Below are 6,106 nucleotides of genomic sequence, written 5' to 3' on the forward strand. Positions count from 1 at the left end.
AAAAAAAAAAAAAAGACTGAAGAAAAAATTCAAGTTTCAACTTGCAATATTGAAGGATTCTATGAGCCCTGGGATGGCAAAATCAGCAGTTTAAACCCACCAGTCACTCTAAGAAACATTAAACAGGGTGCTATGAGTTGTAATCTGAAATTCAATGGCACACAACAATAACATGGGCAAAATACTGATCAATGCAGGAAACATCACCAGAAAATGGAAGCAGTACACAGTCACTGTACCAAAAAGAATGAGTCAACATTCAAACATTTCAGGAGGTAGCACATGATCAAGGTATTGAAGGAAGAATTCTAAGCTGCATTGAAGATATTATTAGAAAAAAAAGACTCTAGGAATTAATGAAATGCTAATTGAAATATTTTAACAAACTGATGCACCGATGGAGTGGAGGCACTCGCTAGTAGATTCCAAGAAACTTGGAGAACAGCTACCTAGCCAACCAATTGGAAGAGAGTCATATTTGTGCCCAATCCAAAGAATGGTGACCCAACAGAATGCAGAAATCAACAAACAATATCATTACTATCATAGGCAAGTACAATTTTGCTGAAGATAATTTTTAAATGGTTGCAGCAGTACATTGACAGGGAACTGCCAGAAATTCAATCAGGATTCAGAGGAGGATGTGCTACAAGGAATATCATTGCTGGCATCAGATGGATTTTGGCTGAAAGCAGAGGATACCAGAAAGATATTTACTTGTGTTTTATTGACTATGCAAACCATCTGATTGTGTGGTGGTGGTGTGGTGTAGTGTAGACCATAACAAACTATGGATAACATTGCAAAGAACAGGAATTCCTGAACATTTCATTGTGCTCATGTGGACCCTGTGCATAACTAAGAGGCAGTTATTTGAACAGAACAGGAGATGCTGCATGATTTAAAATCAGGAAAGGTGTGTGTTAGGATTGTATTCTTTTATTATATCTACTTAATATGTATGCTGAACAAATAATCTGAAAAGATAGACGATATGAAGAAGAATACTGCATTAGGATTGGAGGAAGGCTCATTAACAACCTTATGAGTCAACCTTGCTTGCTGAAATTGATGAGGACTTGAAGCACTTACTGATGAAGAGCAAAGAATACTGTCTTCAGTGTGAAGTACACCTCAATGTAAAGAAAACATACATCCTCAGAAATGGATCAGTAAACAACATCATAATAAATGGAGAAAAGATTGAAGTTGTCAAGGATTTTATTTTACCAGGATCCACCATCAATGCTCAAGGAAGCAGAAGTCAAGAATTCAAACAACATATTGCACTGGGCAAATCTGCTGCAAAAGACCTCTTTAAAGTTTTAAGAACAGAGATGTCAATTTGAGGACTAAGGAGTGCCATACCCAAGTCATGGTGTTTTCTTTTTTTTTAACTTTTTATTGTGAATTGAGTGAAGGTTAACAGACAAAATCATCAGCTTTACATTGGACAAATTATACGCTTTGTTTCATCTCAATGATTACAATCCCTTCCCTGCAACAACAGTTATCCTACTTCCTCTCTGTGGCTTCCTTTTTACATCTTATATTTCACAAATGAGCAAAGCAAAAATATTTGATGTACACATGCAAAACAAAAGGTATATATTTATTGTTCTAAATGGAGTCCTGGTGTGGTGCTGTGGGTTTATGCACTGGACTGCAAAGTCATTTGAACTTCAAGGTCGGCAGTTCAAGCATATCAGCCGCTCCTCTGAAACCCTATACAGAGTCATTATGGGTCAGAACCTACTCTACAGTACTTAACAACAACAACAAATGTCCTAAGGACATATTCTGTAAGCTTTCAGGCACACAACCTTTCTCAGTCCATGTGCCTAGAACCCAAAAGTGCTCTATCTCTCTATGCCATTGCTTCTGCCACCATCCCTGCTGTTACTGTTTTTCTAGGTAGGATGACACGCTCCACTCATGATCTTCCTTCTTTATGGTCCTGGGATTGTCTGTTCCTAAGATGAAAGATGAACTATTCTCCTGTTTTAGTTATACATGTTCTACATTACATTTGTGACAATCACAATTAATCCTGCTAACAATTACTCACAATTGAATCATAAAATTCTATCAGCATCTACCATCATCTTTCATCAGATCCATCTGGACAAGAGGAAATCTATTCAGCGGGGATTCTACCTTATCTGCCTCATTCTGAAACTAAGAACATTCATGAAAGCTTGTAAGCTAGCCACTTTGTACTTTTACAGCCCCTTCTCTTTTTTTAAGTTTTTATTGTGAGGTTTACATGAGAGAACATCAGTTTTACACTCATCCTATCGTATTTCGTTTCATTCCAAGGATTACAATCCTCTCCATGCATCATCAAATAACCCTAGAGGCTACACCACACAGGCCTGCCCCCCGCCCCCTGGCAGCCAGCATACAGCCCTTCTCCCTCCCTGAGTCCAATGTCCTCAGCTATCTGTCCATGTCATCGTCTCTGTCTCCATCCCCGGCGTCACTGCCTCTCTGGGTAGGGTCCCATTCTCTGTTCTTCTAACTTGATGGTCCCAGTGACCTCCGCTCCTGGGCTGCAAAATCAATCACTCTCCTCCTTTTGTCAAAAAACATCTACCTCTATATTTCCTACCTTCACAGTCAGTCCTGATGGCAATAATTCACTATTGTACCATAAGAGTCTTATCCCCACAACCTTTCACCAGCCCTGTCCCAATGGATTGGGAATCATTCAGTGGTGATTCTACCTTCCCCTGCCCTGTTTGTAACTAGGCTCCCTCTTAAAAGCTTGTAAGCCAGTCACTTCTCGCCTTTATAGCCCCCCCCACCCCCATTTTGGGTAGCCAATGTTTATATTGCCTATCCCTGTCAACCCTGTGTACTGAGGGGATGGGAGTGATCCTTGCTGTAAAGATTTGTTCCCTTTTTGAGCTACTACATCCATAAGTATAGGTTGTTGTTGTTGTTGTAAAGTGCTGTCAAGTCGATTCCAACCCATAGCAACCCTGTAAGGGTTTCCAAGGAACAGCTGGTGAGCTTGAACCACCAACCTTGCAGTTCAAACGGCTTTGCAGTCTGACACATTAACCCACAGCACCACACCAGGACTCCTTAAGTATAGGTAAAGTTCATCAAATTATAGCAGGTTACTCTTTTTTTTCCCCTTCTTCTTTCTTCTTCTAGTCGAGTTCTGATCATCCAGCCACTGAAGCCAGGTCAAGTGGGTACTATCTGCAAGTATGGGTGTTCTTGTGCATCTCCCCTCACTTCATATCAGCTGGATGCTTCACTCTCCACTCTAGTCCTCTGTGGCCATGTCACTGCCTCTGGGCCCAGGAGTCCCCATGTCTTGCCATACTGCTGGCCATCCAGGTCTCTGACCAGGTTCACTGGGGTCTATTGAATGTGGTTGGGCTTAGCTCACACTACATTTCTGTTTTTCCCCCTCTTCCCTTATTGGTGACCAATGTGGTCACTAGCCACACCACATGCCTTCTCATGTATTCCCCTTGAGTCTCAGTCTTGGAAAGGGATTTACTGTGAGGGGTCCCAACCACTTTCCTTGATGGCTGCCGGGTGAACAGTTTACTTGTTCTTGTAATAATCAATCAGACTGCCGATATTGTTTTGGATTTTTCCTGCCGGTTTTTCTTTCACGAAATATCTTCTGTTCTTCTAGCCACTCCAGGCTGGTCTACTCGTCCTTTCCAGTGGAAATTTCCTACCTCAGTTGGTTCTGGATGGGGTTCTGGATTTCACCTATTGTCTTGTGCAATGTAAAGGCTCCACAGGAAGCCTCCTTCACTGGGCAACTTCTAGCCTCCTTTAATGTATTCCAATCAGTTATAGGCTAAAGACGGACTTACAAGCTTTCTGTAGTGATGATTCTGGCAATTCCTTTCTCCCCACCTCAAGTGTCTATTTTACAGTGGTAGGCAAGGGAAACCAAGATTCAAAAGACAGCCAAGCATCTTAACACTATTCCCCACTTTTACCCCTTCAAACCATGCCTCAATCCCTGTATCCTGGAGCCCTGTTGTTCCAAGGTTGTGCATATCTCATCATTTACCTCTGTTCCACTTAGCCCATGAGAACCTGCCTAATTGTTCTCCCATCAGCCTTATTCTTCCATTCCCCTCCCCCTTCTTGTGTATTGCCCCCCTAGCCCCCTCTTTTTGATATCCAGTGTCTAAATGGCTCATTCCTATCAACCCAGCGCACTAAGGAAGTAAGTTTGTTCCTTTGATATGAAGAATACTTCAAATCATGGCATTTTCAATTGCCTCATATACATGTGAAAACTGGACAAGAAATATAGAAGACAGAAGAACTGAAGCACTTGAATTGTGTTGGAGAAGAATATTGAAAATACCATCATAGACTGCCAGAAGAACAAACAAATCTGTCTCAGAGGTACAGCCAAAATGCACTTTAGGAAAGGGTACTTTGTCTCACGTACTTTAAACACATTATCAAAGGGACCAGTCCCTGGAATAGGACATCATACTTGGTAAAGTAGAGGGTCAGTGAGAAACAGGAAGATCCCCAACAAGGTGGATTGACACAGTGGCTGCAACAATGGGCTCAAACATGACAAGAAATGTGAAGCTGGCACAGGACTAGGCAGCATGTTGTTCTGTTGTACATAGGATCACTGTGACTTGGAACGGATTCAACAGCACCTACCAACAACAACAGATGAACCTCTGAAGCTATTGCCCTGAGATCATGTTTGAGCCAAACATATCCCCATCTATAAGACTTCTTAAAACCAAATGATAGTTAAATTTAACTTAGTAAAGAATGTCTGCCTTGAGAATTATGCTCTTTTAAGATCTATCAATATGGGATCAAACTGAAGTAACTCAAAATATTAGATAGAAACCTTAGTTGGTAGTGAGTTTATGTTAATGGAAGAGGACCAACTCAGAAAAGAAGGGTGAGAATGGTTACAGAATTTGAAGAATGTAATCAGTCATTGAATTGTACAGGTGGAAACTCGTGAATAGGTGTATGTTTTGCTATACCAAAATAAATAGAAATTTTAAAAGGAAAAAGGACCATCACCTGAGAGAAAGGAAGAAAAGTAAGAACTCAACCAAGAGTCAGAATTGATACTTTTGCTAAAACTTCTTGTTGTGGAGTCCTGGTGTTGCACTGTGGGTAATGCGCTGGACCTCAAGGTCTGTTTAAACCACAAGACTGGCAGTTCAAACTCACTCGCCACTCTTTGGAAACCCTATACAAGGTGGCTATAAATGGGAACCAGCTAGATGGCACTTAACACCAAAAGCTTTCTGGTCCCAGCTTTGGAAACCAGGATGAAAAGTACAAATACTGAAGTTAAGTATCAAAGGAATTCTTTAAGGAGAACTGGCCATTTCCAGGTAAGGCAATAAACTAAGGAGCAAGAGACTGAAAGGTTCCTGATGCACAAAGGTGCTAACAGGGACCAGGAGATTACTTGTTAGTTATGCAGAAAGCTTCCTGGAGAATGAAAATGATAATGAACATGCCAAAGACAGGAGAAAATCATACAAAGAAATAACAAAAGAGTGCAGAGATAAAATCAGAAAAGTCCAGTTCAGAAAAGGGAATGAGATATAACTTGCACAAGGAGGCAAAAGAATGAGAAAAACATTAACTGTAAGAGGCCAAAGAAAAGGGATAAGGAGGTTGTTGGCTCGTATTTTAGGTTGAGAGAGAAAGCCTATAAGAAGTGACACTAAAAAGGCAGAGGCTTTTAATTTTCTCTTAGCCTAAAAAGGTCAGCTATGATCTGAAAACAGAAAGAGGAACCGCATGGAATCATGAGAGGGCAGGATGCCAAGGGGGAATAAGGAAAGAACTTGTGTATTCACATCCACGGGCCCTGATGACTTACATGCTTAGGTACTTAAGGAATTGGCCCAAGTTGGAGGCAAATCACTAGCTCTCACTCTGAGGGGATTTATGGAGAACTGGTGAGGGGCCTGCAGACAAGAGCAAGACCCAGGCATCCCATCCCCGCCTCTCTTTAAACCTGGGGGAAAGCAGATGCCGCTGGAAGTGCTGGGCCCATCAGCTGAGCTGCTATAATAGAAAACTACTGGGACATGTCGTCAAAAAATCAATCTGCAAACACTAG

Source organism: Chrysochloris asiatica, unplaced genomic scaffold, assembly GCF_000296735.1.
Source record: "Chrysochloris asiatica unplaced genomic scaffold, ChrAsi1.0 scaffold00135, whole genome shotgun sequence".
Classification (NCBI taxonomy): domain Eukaryota; kingdom Metazoa; phylum Chordata; class Mammalia; order Afrosoricida; family Chrysochloridae; genus Chrysochloris; species Chrysochloris asiatica.